The following is a 16,187-nucleotide window of genomic DNA, read 5'->3' as shown; positions in this document are numbered from 1 at the left end:
ATGATTTAACTACATAACACCTCATAGGCCTGATTTTATTCTCACAAGTCAATGAATATGTTGTTTTAAAAAAAAGATCACTCCCTACTTTGTACATAGTTTTCTTCTTTTGATTGTTCTTTCTTTCCTTTCTATAAGTGGATACCTCAGATAAATATTATGTCAAGATTTGTGACAAATATGACTATCTGTACATTTTCTGAAATACATCTTATGGAAAGTTTTGTTTTATGGACTTCAATAAAAAATAAATTATTAAAAAAAAGAAAAGAGCTTATGAAAGGTTCAAAAAGACTAGGTAATAATAGAGATCTAGAAGATTATAAGGCTAGCAGGAAGGAGCTTAAGAAAGAAATCAGGAGAACCAGAAGGGGCCATGAGAAGGCCTTGGCGGACAGGATCAAGGAAAACCCCAAGGCATTCTACAAGTATGTGAAGAGAAAAGGATAGGAGAGAATACCTGAGGGAATAGGACCAATCAAGTGTGACAGTGGAAAAGTGTGTATGGACTAGAGGAGATGGCAGAGGGACTTAATGAGTACTTTGCTTCAGTATTCACTACGGAAAACAATCTTGGCGATTGTAGGAATAAATTACAGCGGACTGAAAAGCTTGAGCATGTAGATATTAAGAAAGAGGATGTGCTGGAGTTTTTGGAAAGCATCAAGTTGGATAAGTCACTAGGACCGAGCAAGATGTACCCCAGGCTACTGTGGGAGGCAAGGGAGGAGATTGCTGAGCATCTGGTAATGATCTTTGCATCATCAATGGTGACATGAGAGGTTCCGGGGGATTGGAGGGTTGCGGATGTTGTTCCCTTATTCAATAAAGGGAGCAGAGATAGCCCAGGAAATTATAGACCAGTGAGTTTTACTTCAGTGGTTAGTAAGTTGATGGAGAAGACCCTGAGAGGAAGGATTTATGAACGTTACGGGAGGCATAATATGATTAGGAATAGTCAACATGGCTTTGTCAAAGGCAAGTCATGTCTTACAAGCCTGATTGAACTTCTTGAGGATGTGACTAAAGGCATTGATGAAGGTAGAGCAGTAGATGTAGTGTATGTGGATTTCTGTAAGGCATTTGACAAGGTACCCCATGCAAGGCTTATTGAGAAAGTAAGGAGGCATGGGATCCAAGGGGACATTGCTTTGTGGATCTAGAACTGGCTTGCCTGCAGAAGGCAAAAAGTGGTCGTAGACGGGTCATATTCTGCATGGAGGTCGGTGACCAGTGATGTGCCTCAGGGATCTGTTCTAGGACCCCTACTCTTTGTGATTTCTATAAGTTACCTGGATGAGGAAGTGGAGGGATGGGTTAGTAATTTTGCTGATGACACAAGGGTTAGGGCTGTTGTGGATAGTGTGGAGGGCTGTCAGAGTTTACGGCGGGACATTGATAGAATGCAAAACTGGGCTGAGAAGTGGCAGATGGATTTCAACCGAGATAAGTGTGAGGTGGTTCATTTTGGTAGGTCAAATATGAAGGCAGAATATAGTATTAATGGTAAGACTCTTGACAGTGTGGAGGATCAGAGGGATCTTGGGGTCTGAGTGCATAGGACACCCATAGCTGCTGCGCAGGTTGACTCTTTTGGCAGGAGCTGTGGAGCAGACCACATTGGAGGAGGAGTAGGAGAAGATGGCGGCGCGATGGCAGCAGTGCGGCCACTTTGGTGGTGATGTCTGTTATCTGTCAAGTAGGAGACCGTGCACAATTCTGATTTGATGGAGATGGACGTGAGAGTACGGAGGAACATCTGGAAAACTTCTGAAATGTCCACTTCGCTGCTGCTGCTACTGTGTGGTAACCGGAATCTCCGTAGCAGAAGGCCCCGAAATCCTCAGCTTTGCGCGTTTCAGCAGCCGGGGCAAGGTCAAAGGCACTCGGCAGAGGATGGCACGCGGGAGGCTGTATCAGAGAGGCTAGTCGGAAGCTCGAATTTTTCGGACGGATGGACTCAGTGTCGGCTGTGGTCGGCTGCTTCCAAGGCATCGGCAAGTTGACGGTGCCTGGAGGTTTATGTCAGGGCGTTTCTCCCTTTTGCCACCTGCTATCGGAGACTCGGTAGTCAATCAACTCGGGGACTTTTGAGACCTTATTTACCATGCCCATGGTTTGTTCTTCATCAAATTATGGTATTGCTTTGCACTGCTGTAACTATATGTTATAATTATGTAGTTCTGTCGGTGTTAGTCTTTGGTTTGTCCTGTTTTCTGTGATATCACTACGGAGAAACATTGTATCATTTCTTAATGCATGTATGCGTTTCTAACTGACAATAAAAGAGGACTGAGTGTTCTCATAATCTAAGAAAGCATACAGTGCATTGGCCTTCATCAATCGTGATTGAGTTTAGGGATGAGGGGTAATGTTGCTGCTATATGGGACCCTGGTCAGACCCCACTTGGAGTACTATGCTCAGTTCTGGTCACCTCACTACAGGAAGGATGTGGATACCATAGAAAGGGTGCCGAGGAGATTTACAAGTGGCCACACATTTTAATTCCACATCCCATTCCCATTCTGACATGTCTATCCACGGCCTCCTCTACTGTAAAGATAAAGCCACACTCAGGTTGGAGGAACAACACCTTATATTCCGTCTGGGTAGCCTCCAACCTGATGGCATGAACATTGACTTCTCTAACTTCCGCTAATGCCCCACCTCCCCCTCGTACCCCATCCATTATTTATTTTTACACACACATTCTTTCTCTCACACTCCTTTTTCTCCCTCTGTCCCTCTGACTATACCCCTTGCCCATCCTCTAGGTTCCCACTCCCCCCCCCTTGTCTTTCTCCCCGGGCCTCCTGTCCCATGATCCTCTCATATCCCCTTTGCCAATCACCTGTCCAGCTCTTGGCTCCATCCCTCCCCCTCCTGTCTTTTCCTATCATTTTGGATCTCCCCCTCCCCCTCCCCCTCCCACTTTCAAATCTCTTACTAACTCTTCTTTCAGTTAGTCCTGACGAAGGGTCTCGGCCTGAAACGTCGACTATACCTCTTCCTAGAGATGCTGCCTGGCCTGCTGCGTTCACCAACAACTTTGATGTGTGTTGCTTGAATTTCCAGCATCTGCAGAATTCCTGTTGTTTGAGATTTGCAAGGATGTTGCCTGGATTGGGGAGCATACCGTATAAGAATAGGTTGAGTGAACCCGGCCTTTTCGACGGAGAATGAGAGGTGACCTGATAGAGGTGTATAAGATGATGAGAGACATTGATTGTGTGGATAGTCAGAGGCTTTTTCAGAGGGCTGAAATGGTTTGCACGAGAGGGCACAGTTTTAAGGTGCTTGGAAGTTGGTACAGAGGAGATGTCAGGGATAATTTTTTTACGCAGAGAATGTTCAGCACATGGAATGGGCTGCCAGCAATAGTGGTGGAGGTGGATATGATACGGTCTTTTAAGAGACTCCTGGACAGGTACGTGGAATTTAGAAAAATAGAGGGCTATGGGTAATTTCTCAGGTAAGAACATGTTCGGCACTACTTTGTGGGCCGAAGGGCCTTTATTGTGCTGTTTTCTATGTTTCTATGTTTAAATGCACATTAACTATATATCCATTTAAGTTTGATCCTGATCATGATAAAACATTACAACACAGTGCAGTCCTTTGACCGACATTGTGCTGACAGTTTGACCTACTGTAAGATCAATATAAGCCTTCCTTCCAACATAGTGCTCCATTTTTCTATCATCTATGTGCCTATCTAACTCTCTTAAATGATACAAGTGTAAAGAGAGAAAGAGATCTGTCTAAGCAAGAACACAATCACATTTCAAACCAGAGAATATATTCTTACGTCTGTATATGTCCTATATATTTAAGTATTAGTTCAAATAGGAAATTAATTTTAATACTAATGACCTTGCAGATTACTGGTTAATATCTTTTTATGTGTTCATCTGAAATTAAAAGCTGCAAATACCAATTTCCTCATGACCACTTTAGTTTGCGTTCGTGATCTTTTTTGATTGTACATTCTTTCTTCAAACAAACTAGCAAAATTTTTTTTGGATTTATAGAATAGTGCAACAAAGAAGGCCATTCAGGCCCATCAGTCTGCAAGGGAATTCCTGTCCCATCATGTAGACAAGGTGCATTGATATATGAATTGAGACAAAACTGGGAGAAATTGACAACAGAAGTCTTGCAATCATTTCTATGATCTCAGTCATTACTTAGAGCTATGGTACCACTATCGCTCTGCTCCTACTCCAATGTCCAGAAGAGAGTACTTTCTTAAAACCATGGTTTACTCATTCCTCTCCATCAACATCTATCACCTCATACAGTTGCAGGAAGAACCTCCTTAAACCTTTCTATTTCTGTCTGTCTGTTTGTGTGTCTGTCTCACTCTCCTTCAAACTGCCCTTTAAAACCTAATTAGTTGTCCTATTTAGGCACTGTACAGGAATAAAGCAAGTGTGGTCCCAAATGTGATGCTAGATGTGTCTCAGTGATTGGATTGTGATGAGAGGAATGCAGTCATATGTTTTATATATATAAAATATTACAAGTGGATCTGTGATGATATTGTACTCTATCAGATGATTCATTTCCAAAGGAAAACAACATGATAAGCTGCAAATTAAAATTCTAAATTATTTTAAAGTATCTGTGTTCTGCCTCCCAAATTGTAATGGAATAATTTTCTTTTTTGACTGTGAGGGAACAGCTGTTTGTATATTTGGCATATCTCCATGTAACAGAAACTTATTCCAAATTCTCATAAGCTGAATGCCTATCACACAGTTTTGGCCACTATTCTAGTAACTAGTCCAAGCTTACTTTTTCATTAAGTGGTGGAAGGGAGTAGTATATGGGTATTGAAAACAGCAGAGTGCAATTTAAAATTATTAGAAATCCTCTATATGATTATGTCTCATTTCTGTAATCTTTGCGAGAAGTATTCCAAACCTACCCAACAGAATTGCTGTATCACAATCACTGTATCATTTTTCTAATATGGAATGGTTTCCAAATTTTTGACCGGTCATGTGCTTGATAAACTTCCTTCAGCCCTTTTAGCACATAAAAACAAAACTATATGACCGTAAGATATAGAAGCAGAAGTAGGCTATTCAGCCCATGGAGTCTGCTCTGCCATTCAATCATGGGCTGATCCAATTCTTCCAGTCATCCCCACTCCCCTGCCATCTCCATGTACCCTTTGATGCCCTGGCAAATCAAGAACCTATATCTCTCTGTCGTAAATGCACTCAATGACTTGACCTTCACAGCTGCTCATGGCAACAAATTCCACAGATTTACCACCCTCTGACTAAAGTAATTTCTCTGCATCTCTGTCCTAGGTAGATGTCCTTCAATCCTGAAGTCGTGCCCACTTGTCCTAGGCTCCCCTACCATAAGAAATAACTTTGCCATATCTAATCTGTCCAGCCTTTTAACATTGGGAATATGAGATCTCCCCCCACCCCCCGCTCATTCTCCTGAAACTCCAGGGATTAATAAATTATCAGCTATTATAAGCAAGGCTCGCTCTAGGGGAGCAGCCTTGTCGAGGGAAGTGCCTTGCGAGAAAAGTGCAAGTTTTTGGCTTAGGAGTCTTCGGCGAGGAGGCTGAGAGTGGAGTCTATGCCACAGTTGGAGAGGGTGAGAAGTGGTGAAGAGATGACCGCTAGGCTGATTCAGTGTGCTGCGTGCATGATGTCGGAGGTCAGGGACACTGATAGTGCCTCTGGCTCCTACACCTGTGGAAAATGTGTCCAGATTCAGCTTCTGAAGGACCATGTTGCAGCACTGGAGAGGCAACTGGATGACGTTAGGTTCATCTGGGAGAACAAGAGTTTTCTGGACAGGACCTACAGTGAGGTTGTTACACCCAGAATCCAGGAAGAGAGAAGGAGGACGACGATGAGCAAGGAAAGGATGCTTAAAGTTCAGGAGACCCTGTGAGATGTGCCTCTCGTAAACAGGTTCTCCGTCTTGGAAGCTGTCGGGACAGAAGTCAGTGCCAGTCTGAGAAGCGGACGGGTCTGCGAGTCAACAATTGGCGCTGAGGCAAAGCCAAGGAGACCGACGTCAGGCAGAGCCGTGGTAGTAGGGGACTCCATATTGAGAGGTACTAAAAGGGGTTTCTGTAGCAACAGGCGAGACTTAAGGATGGTGTGTTGCCTCCCTGGTGCCGGGATCCAGGATGTCATGGACCGATTGCAGGGAATCCTCAAGAGTGAAGGTGAACATCTGGAAGTGGTGGTGCATGTCGGCACAAATGACGTGGGGAAGAAGGGGAAAGATATCCTACATCGTGACTTCAGAGAACTCGGAAGAAGGGTGAAAAGCAGGACTTCCAGGGTGGTTATCTCCGGTTTGCTTCCAGTTCCTCGTGCTGGAGTGGTCAAGAACAGGGAGATAATGGATGTGAATGCCTGGCTGAGGAACTGGTGCAGGAAGCAAGGATTTACATTTCTGGACCACTGGGGTATGTTTCGGGGTAAGGATGAATTGTACAAAAGGGACGGGTTGCCCCTTAATAAACGGAGCACCAGCATTGTGGCAGGCAGGTTTGCCTCTGCAACACGGGTGTGTTTAAACTAAGTAGTGGGGGGGAGGGGACGAACTGGAAACATAAGGATGGAGATAAAGGGAAAGTGAGAATAAGAAAAGTTAAGAATGACAGCAGAATCAACAGAGCAGAAAGCTCAAGAAGGGATCGTACAGTATGGACAAATGAAATAGGAATTGATATGGGAGTTGAGGGGAGTAATGAATTAAAAGTATTGTATATGGATGCACGGAGTATAAGAAATAAAGTGGATGAGCTTGAGGCACAGTTGGAAATTGGTAAGTATGATGTTGTGGGAATAACAGAGACATGGCTTCAAGTGGACAGGGCCTGGGAAATGAATATTCAAGGGTATACGTCCTATCGAAAGGACAGACTGATGGGCAGAGGGGGTGGAGTAGCTCTGTTGGTGAAGTATGATATTCAGTCCCTTGCAAGGGGGGACATAGAATCAGGAGACATAGAGTCAGTATGGATAGAACTGAGAAATTCTAAGGGTAGAAAGACCCTAATGGGAGTTATCTACAGGCCCCCAAACAGTAGTCTGGATGTAGGGTGTAAATTGAATCAAGAGTTAAAATTGGTATGTTACAAAGGTAATGCTACAGTTGTTATGGGGAATTTCAACATGCAGGTAGACTGGAGGAATCAGGTTGGTACTGGACCCCAAGAAAGGGAGTTTGTGGAGTCCCTCCGAGATGGATTCTTAGAACAGCTTGTACTGGAGCCTACCAGAGAGAACGCAATTCTAGATTTAGTGTTGTGCAATGAACCGGATTTGATCACGGACCTCAAGGTAAAGGAGTCATTAGGAGGTAGTGACCATAATATGATAAGTTTTAATCTACAATTTGAGAGGGAGAAGGGAAACTCGGAAGTGTCAGTATTACAGTTGAACAAAGGGAACGATGGTGCTATGAGGGACAAGCTGGCCAAAGTTCAATGGAACAATACCCTAGCAGGGATGACAGTGGAACAGCAATGGCAAGTGTTTCTGGGAATAATGCGGAAGGTGTGGGATCAGTTCATTCCAAAGAGGAAGAATGATCCTAAAGGGAGTAAGGGGAGGCCGTGGCTGACAAGGGAAGTAATGGACAGTATAAAAATAAAAGAGAAGAAGTATAACATAGAAAAGGCGAGTGGGAAGCCGGAGGATTGGGAAACTTTTAAAGAGCAACAGAAGGTAACTAAAAAGGCAATACGTGGAGAAAAAATGAGGTATGAAGGTAAACTAGCCAAGAATATGAAGGAGGATAGTAAAAAGCTTCTTTAGGTATGTGAAAAGGAAAAAAATAGTTAAGATCAAAATTGGGCCCTTGAAGACCGAAGCGGGTGAATTTATTATGGGGAACAAGGAAACGGCAGACGAGTTGAACAGGTACTTTGGATCTGTCTTCACTAGGGAAGACACAAACAATCTCCCAGATATAATAGTGACCAAAGGACCTAGGGTAATGGATGAACTGAAGGAAATTTATATTAGGCATAGAAATTAGTCTATGGATAGACTGTTGGGTCTGAAGGCTGATAAGTCCCTGGGACCTGATGGTCTGCATCCCAGGGTACTTAAGGAGGTGGCTTTAGAAATCGTGGACGCATTGGTAATCATTTTCCAATGTTCTATAGATTCAGGATCAGTTCCTGTGGATTGGAGGCTGGTTGTTGTGTAAATCCCTTCCTCTGCCAACCCGACGTCGGCGTGTAACATCATTTACACCGTCATAGCCAGATTACAAACCCAGCACCCGAGTGCTCTCATTACCATCTCGGGTGACTTCCACTAGGTTACCATGGCTAGAACACTGTCCAACTTCACGCAGTATGTGAGCTGTACAACCAGAGGGGAGAGGACTCTGGATTTGATGTATGCTAACGTTAAGGATGCATACAGCTCCTCTCCCCTCCCCCCCCACTGGGAGGGTCAGCTCACAACCTGGTGCACCTAAAACCCTGCTGTGTGCCTCTGGTGAAGAGTAAACCTGCAACCTCGAGGACAGTGAGAAAATGGTCGGAGGAGGTTTATGAGGCACTCCAGGATTGTTTTGAGGTGACAGACTGGCAGGCAGTCTGTGAGCCACAGGGAGAGGATATTGATGGGCTCACAGAGTGCCTCACTGATTACATCAACTTCTGTGTGGAGTGCAATGTTCCGACAAGAACTGTCCTTTGTTATTCAAATAACAAGCCATGGGTGACAAAAGACATTAAGGACACCCTGAACGCTAAAAAGAGGACGTTTAGAGATGGAAATAGGGAGGAACTGAGGGCAATACAGAGGGACCTGAAAGCCAGGATCAGGGAGGCTAAAGACAGGTACAGGAGGAAGCAAGTGGAAACTCCAGCAGAACAACATGAGAGAGGTCTGGAGGGGGATGAGGACCATCACTGGGTTCCAGCAAACTAGCAACAGAGGAGCTGAAGGCAGCGTGGACAGGGCCAATGAACTTAACCTGTTCTTAACAGATTTGACATTGTGGCCCCTGCCCATCCCCCACATGAGTCATCTGTTGTCAGCCCCCAACCAACACATATTCCACTCTCCCCTCCTACCCCTCCTCACAGTCCCCCACCCTGCTCTCATGACTAGAAACATAGAAAATAGGTGCAGGAGTACTCCATTCAGCCCTTCGAGCCTGCACCGACATTCAGTATGATCATGACTGATCATCCAACTCAGAACCCTGTACCAGCCTTCCCCCCATACCCCCTGATCCCTTTAGCCACAAGGGCCATATCTAACTCCCTTCTTAAATATAGCCAATGAACTGGCCTCAACTGTTTCCTGTGGCAGAGAATTCCACAGATTCACCACTCTCTGTGTGAAGAAGTTTTTCCTAATCTCGGTCCTAAAAGGCTTCCCCTTTATCCTCAAACTGTGACCCCTCGTTCTGGACTTCCCCAACATCGGGAACAATCTTCCTGCATCTAGCTTGTCCAATCCCTTTAGGAATTGATATGTTTCAATAAGATCCCCCCTCAATCTTCTAAATTCCAACGAGTATAAGCCTAGTCGATCCAGTCTTTCATCATATGAAAGTTCTGCCATCCCAGGAATCAATCTGGTGAACCTTCTTTCTACTCCCTCTATGGCAAGGATGTCCTTCCTCAGATTAGGGGACCAAAACTGCACACAATACTCCAGGTGTGGTCTCACCAAGGCCTTGTACAACTGCAGTAGTACCTCCCTGCTCCTGTACTCGAATCCTCTTGCTATGAATGCCAGCATACCATTCGCCTTTTTCATCGCCTGCTGTACCTGCATGCCCATTTTCAATGACTGGTGTATAATGACACCCAGGTCTCGTTGCACCTCCCCTTTTCCTAATCGTCCACCATTCAGATAATAATCTGTTTTCCTGTTTTTGCCACCAAAGTGGATAACCTCACACTTATCCACATTAAATTGTATCTGCCATGAATTTGCCCACTCACCTAACCTATCCAAGTCACCCTGCATCCTCTTAGCATCCTCCTCACAGCTAACACTGTCGCCCAGCTTCGTGTCATCCGCAAACTTGGAGATGCTGCATTTAATTCCCTTATCTAAGTCATTAATATATATTGTAAACAACTGGGGTCCCAGGACTGAGCCTTGCGGTACCCCACTAGTCACTGCCTGCCATTCTGAAAAGGTCCCGTTTATTCCCACTCTTTGCTTCCTGTCTGCCAACCAATTCTCTGTCCACGTCAATGCCTTATCCCCAATACCGTGTGCTTTAAGTTTGACTATACCCCTTCCCCACACGAAACCACCATGGTGGGTTTCACAGCTGAACAGGTGAGATGACAGCTGAAACGTCTCAACCCAAGCAAGGCTGCAGGACCGGATGGTGTCAGTACTAGGGTGCTCAAAGCCTGTGCCCCTCAGTTATGTGGAGTACTTCGCCATGTATTCAACCTGAGCCTGAGGCTCCGGAGGGTTCCTGTACTGTGAACGTCCTGCCTCATCCCTGTGCTGAAGAGGCCGTGCCCCAGCGGCCTCAATGACTACAGACCAGTGGCATTGACCTCCCACATCATGAAGACCCCAGAGAGACTTGTTCTGGAGCTGCTCCGGCCTATGGTCAGGCCACACTTAGATCCCCTCCAGTTCGCCTACCAGCCCCAACTCGGAGTTGAGGATGCCATCGTCTACCTGCTGAATTGTGTCTACGCCCACCTGGACAAGCCAGCAAACACTGTGAGGGTCAAGTTTTTTGACTTCTCCAGTGCGTTCAACACCATCCACCCTGCTCTGCTGGGGGAGAAGCTGACAGCGATGCAGGTGGATGCTTCCCTGGTATCATGGATTCTTGATTACCTGACAGTACGTGTGCTTGCAACACTGTGTGTCCGGCAGAGTGATCAGCAGCACTGGTGCTCCACAGGGGACTGTCTTGTCTCCCTTTCTCTTCACCATTTACACCTCGGACTTCAACTACTGCACAGAGTCTTGTCATCTTCAGAAGTTTTCGGATGACTCTGCCATAGTTGTATGCATCAGCAAGGGAGATGAGGCTGAGTACAGGGCTATGGTAGGAAACTTTGTCACACGGTGTGAGCAGAATTATCTGCAGCTTAATGTGAAAAAGACTAAGGAGCTGGTGGCAGACCTGAGGAGAGCTAAGGTACTGGTGACCCCTGTTCCCATCCAGGGGGTCAGTGTGGACATGGTGGAGGATTATGAATACCTGGGGATACGAATTGACAATAAACTAGACTGGTCAAAGAACACTGAGGCTGTCTACAAGAAGGGTCAGAGCCGTCTCTATTTTCTGAGGAGACTGAGGTCTGTTAACATCTGCCAGACGATGCTGAGGATGTTCTGCGAGTCTGTGGTGGCCAGTGCTATCATGTTTGCTGTTGTGTGCTCGGGCAGCAGGCTGAGGGTAGCAGACACCAACAGCATCAACAAACTCATTCGTAAGGCCAGTGATGTTGTGGGGATGGAACTGGACTCCCTGACAGTGGTGTCTGAAAAGAGGATGCTGTCTAAGTTGCATGCCATCTTGGTCAATGTCTCCCATCCGCTACATAATGTGCTGGGTGGGCACAGGAGTACATTCAGCCAGAGACTCATTCCACCGAGATACAGCACAGAGCGTCATAGGAAGTCGTTCCTGCCTGTGGCCATCAAACTTTACAACTCCTCCCTTGGAGGGTCAGACATCCTGAGCCAATAGGCTGGTCCTGGACTTGATTCATAATTTACTGGCATAATCTACATATTACTATTTAACTATTTATGGTTCTATTACTATTTATTATTTATGGTGCAACTGTAACGAAAACCAATTTCCCCCAGGATCAATAAAATATGACTATGACTAATGTTGTCCCTCTTTTCAAGAAAGGAGGAAGAGAGAAAACAGGGAATTATAGACAGGTTAGCCTGACGTCGGTGGTGGGAAAGATGCTGGAGTCAATTATAAAAGATGAAATTACGACACATCTGGATAGTAGTAACAGGATTGGTCCGAGTCAGCATGGATTTACGAAGGGGAAATCGTGCTTGATTAATCTTCTGGAATTTTTTGAGGATGTAACTATGAAAACGGACAAGGGAGAGCCAGTGGATGTAGTGTACCTGGGCTTTCAAAAAGCCTTTGATAAAGTCCCACATAGGAGATTAGTGGGCAAAATTGGGGCATATGCTATTGGGGGCAGAGTACTGACATGGATTGAAAATTGGCTGCCTGACAGAAAATAAGGAGTAGCGATTAACGGGTCCCTTTCGGAATGGCAGGCAGTGACCAGTGGGGTACTGCAGGGTTTAGTGCTAGAACCGCAGCTGTTTACAATATATATTAATGATTTAGATGAGGGAATTAAAAGTAACATTAGCAAATTTGTCGATGACACAAAGCTGGGTGGCAGTGTGAAATGTGAGGAGGATGTTATGAGAATGCAGGGCCACTTGGACAGGCTGGGTGAGTGGGCAGATGCATGGCAGATGCAGTTTAATGTGGATAAATGTGAGGTTATCCGCTTTGGTGGTAAGAATAGGAAGGCAGATTATTATCTAAATGAAGTCAGGTTAGGAAAAGGGGAAGCACAATGAGATCTAGGTGTTCTTGTACATCAGTCACTGAAAGCAAGCATGCAAGTACAGCAGGCAGTGAAGAAAGCTAATGGCATATCGGCCTTCATAACAAGGGGAATTGAGTATAAGAGCAAAGAGGTCCTTCTGCAGCTGTACAGGGTCCTGGTGAGACTACACCTGGAGTACTGTGTGCAGTTTTGATCTCCAAATTTGAGGAAGGATATTCTTGCTATTGAGGGAGTGCAGCATAGGTTCACAAGGTTAATTCCTGGGATGGTGGTACTGTCTTATGTCGAAAGATTGGAGCGACTGGGCTTGTATACTCTGGAATTTAGAAGGCTGAGAGGGGATCTTATTGAAACATATAAGATTATTAAGGGATTGGACACGCTGGAGGCAGAAAGCATGTCCCCACTGATGGGTGAGTCCAGAACCAGAGGCCACAGTTTAAGAATTAGGGGTAGGCCATTTAGAACGGAGTTGAGGAAAAACTTTTTCACCCAGAGTGTGGTGGATATATGGAATGCTCTGTCCCAGAAGGCTGTGGAGGCCAAGTCTCTGGATGCTTTCAAAAAAGAGATGGATAGAGCTCTTAAAGATAGCGGAATCAAAGGTTATGGGGATAAGGCAGGAACTAGATACTGATTGTGGATAATCAGCCATGATCACAGTGAATGGCAGTGCTGGCTCGAAGGGCCAAATTGCCTACTCCTGCACCTATTGTCTATTGTCCAAGAGTTGCCAGACGTTCCTCATATGGCAACCCTTTCATTCCTGGAATCATTCTCGTGAATCTTCTCTGAACCCTGTCCAATGTCAGTATATCCTTTCTAAAAGGAGCGGGCAGGCAACAGAGTAGAGGGAGACAGAGTAGAAAGGCTTTGGCTCAATGGGTCGAGGTGAGGTAGGGTTGCCTGTGTAGAATACAGACAGGAAGAATGTGTGTGAGACAAGTGTTCTGGGCTCAGTGTCAGATGTGGGAAGTCCGGGAGACTCCCAGCCTCCAGGACGGCCACATCTGCACCAAGTGCGTCGAACTGCAGTTCCTTAAGAACCGCGTGAGGGAACTGGAGATGCAGCTCAATGACCTCGTCTGGTCAGGGAAAGTGAGGAGGTGACAGAGAGGTGCTATAGGCAGGTAGTCACACCAGGGCCTGGGGAGACAGATAAGTGGGTAACAGTGAGGAGCGGGAAGGACAGGAGTCAGATGCTAGAGAGCACCCCTGTGGCTGTACCCCTTGATAATAAGTGCTCCTGCTTGAGTACTGTTGGTGGGGACGACCTACCTGGGGGAAGCAACAGTGGCTGCGGCTCTGGCTCAGAGTCTGGCCCTGTGGCTCAGTAGGGTAGGGAAAGTAAGAGGATGGCAGCAGTGACAGGGGACTCTATAGTTAGGGGGTCACACAGGCGATTCTGTGGACACAGGAAAGAAGCACAGATGGTAGTTTGCCTCCCAGGTGCCAGGATCCGGGATGTTTCTGATCACGTCCACGATATCCTGAAGTGGGAAGGAGAACAGCCAGAGGCCATGGTATCTATTGGTACCAACGACATTGGCAGGAAAAGGGAGGAGGTCCTGAAAGCAGACTACAGGGAGTTAGGAAGGAAGTTGAGAAGCAGGACCACAAAGATAGTCATCTCGGGATTGCTGCCTGTGCCACGTGACAGTGAGTGTAGGAATAGAGTGAGGTGGAGAATAAATGCGTGGCTGAGGGATTGGAGCGGGTGACAGGGGTTCAGAATTCTGAATCATTGGGACCTCTTTTGGGGTAGGAATGACCTGTACAAGAAGGATGGGTTATACTTGAATCCCAGGGGACCAATATCCTGGTGGGGAGGTCTGCTAAGGCTATTGGGGAAAGTTTAAACTAGGATTGCTGGGGATGGAGAGACGGAGGAAGAGGCAGTTGGCTTGGAGACAATGCGAGAGGGAGGATAGGCAGGAGGCAGGACTAACAAAGTTCTGACGAAGGGTCTCAGCCTGAAACGTCAACTGCACCTCTTCCTAGAGATGCTGCCTGGCCTGCTGCGTTCACCAGCAACTTTTATGTGTGTTGCTTGAATTTCCAGCATCTGCAGAATTCCTGTTGTTCAGTTTTATCTTTATTTCGTTTTAGGAAATTATTGCTAATCCATTTGTTTTTGCAGCCATAAGAGACGTCAGAGAAGATAGGGTGTTATCATCATCAGGCTCAACCAAGATATACAATTGTGTGTCATCGGTATAACTGGAAATCAAGTTTATGTTCTCTGATGATGTCTCCTGAAGGGAGCATGTATAATGAGAAGAGTTGGGGACCAAGACAGCTTCCCTGGCAACACCAAGAGGTACAGTACATTGTATCCTAGAAAAATAGTCTCCAAGACAGACAAAACATTTTCTCTAAGATACTGTTTATGAGTGAAACCAATCAAAGGCACTACTGGAGAGGCCAAGCCAGTTCTCAAGGGAATCTAGGAAAAGGTTCTGGTCAATTATGCTAAAGGTAGTACCTAAATCTTGGAAAGTTAGACCTGAGACCTTGTTGGCATCAGTACTGAGCCTAAGGTTGCTGACAATTTTCGTAAGGACTGTGCTATGAGCCCTGTGCTTCTGTATTTGTTATTTGTCGTCATATCGAGAGTTGTTAAGACCTTGTGCTTTCTGTTTAATCTTGTCAAGTTTATTTTGACTGGCTCAGGTTTTCACTCTACTGTGATTAATCTGAAGGGACTCTCAATTAGCGCTTATTCCGTGGTCCTTGCATGTGTTTTGAGAATGATTCAGCTTGTGGTGTCACTCGGTCAAGGCACTGATGTTTTGTTGGAATTCCTATGAATAAACTCTTGTTTCCAACTCCACACAGGAGTCTGTTGTTTCTCCTCACCTGGGTTCAATCATCTGTCAGCACACCCCATGACAGGCTGTCTCTGTGCTGTGGTTTTCTTCAAAAACTGACTGAAACCTTTTTTAGAATATGTTCTCATTCAGGAAGTTGCTGAGTTAGTTGAAAATAATTTTCTCAAGAGTTTTGCACAAGATTTGATATAGACCTGTAGTTAGCTAGTACCTCACTATCAAGGCTTGGCTTTTTAAGTAAGAGTTTGATAGCCACAATTTTGAAGGCAAACTCCAATTTCAAAGGATTAGTTTAATAATTTTAGATTATGAGGACACTCAGTCCTCGTTTATTGTCATTTAGAAATGCATGCATTAAAAAATGATACAACATTCCTCCAGAATGATATCACAAGAAAACACAGGACAAACCAAGACTAAAACTTGATAAAGAGCAGACCATAGGCACAGTAAAAAAAAGTCTCAAAGTCCCGATAGCCTCATCATTCCACGCAGGCGGCAGAAGGGAGAAACTCTCCCTGCCATGATCCTCCAAGCGCTGCAAACTTGCCGATGCAGCAAGTTTGAAGTACCCGACCGCAGCGGACTCCGAGTCTGTCCGAAAACTTCGAGCCTCCGACCAGCCCCTCCAACACAGCCTCTCTGAGCACCATCCTCTGTCGAGCGCTTCGACCCCGCCGAGCAACAAGCAAAGCCAAGGACTTGGGGCCTTCCCCCCTGGAGATTCTGGACCACACAGTAGCAGCAGCAGCGAAGCAGGCATTTCAGAAGTTTCATCAGATGTTCCTCC

General features: G+C 45.6%; 1 long non-coding RNA gene across 5 annotated transcripts in view; it reads left to right on the top strand.

The window, feature by feature from the left end:
* Window positions 1-16,187, top strand: part of LOC140202852 (uncharacterized) — a 53,276-nt gene that overhangs the window by 13,297 nt on the left and 23,792 nt on the right. The window contains exon 3 of one of the 5 annotated variants that reach the window (XR_011887217.1): window positions 14,707-14,886. The exons of 3 other annotated variants lie outside the window; for them this stretch is intronic. This is a non-coding gene — a long non-coding RNA (uncharacterized lncRNA). Of the gene's footprint in view, window positions 1-1,703; window positions 2,275-14,706; window positions 14,887-16,187 lie in introns of those variants that run through there. One more of the 5 variants, XR_011887218.1, reaches the window with a different exon arrangement.

This window comes from Mobula birostris, chromosome 9 (genome assembly GCF_030028105.1).
Source record: "Mobula birostris isolate sMobBir1 chromosome 9, sMobBir1.hap1, whole genome shotgun sequence".
Classification (NCBI taxonomy): domain Eukaryota; kingdom Metazoa; phylum Chordata; class Chondrichthyes; order Myliobatiformes; family Myliobatidae; genus Mobula; species Mobula birostris.
The sequence above is the reverse complement of the archived record's forward strand: the minus strand, read 5'-3'. Positions and strand labels throughout refer to the sequence as shown.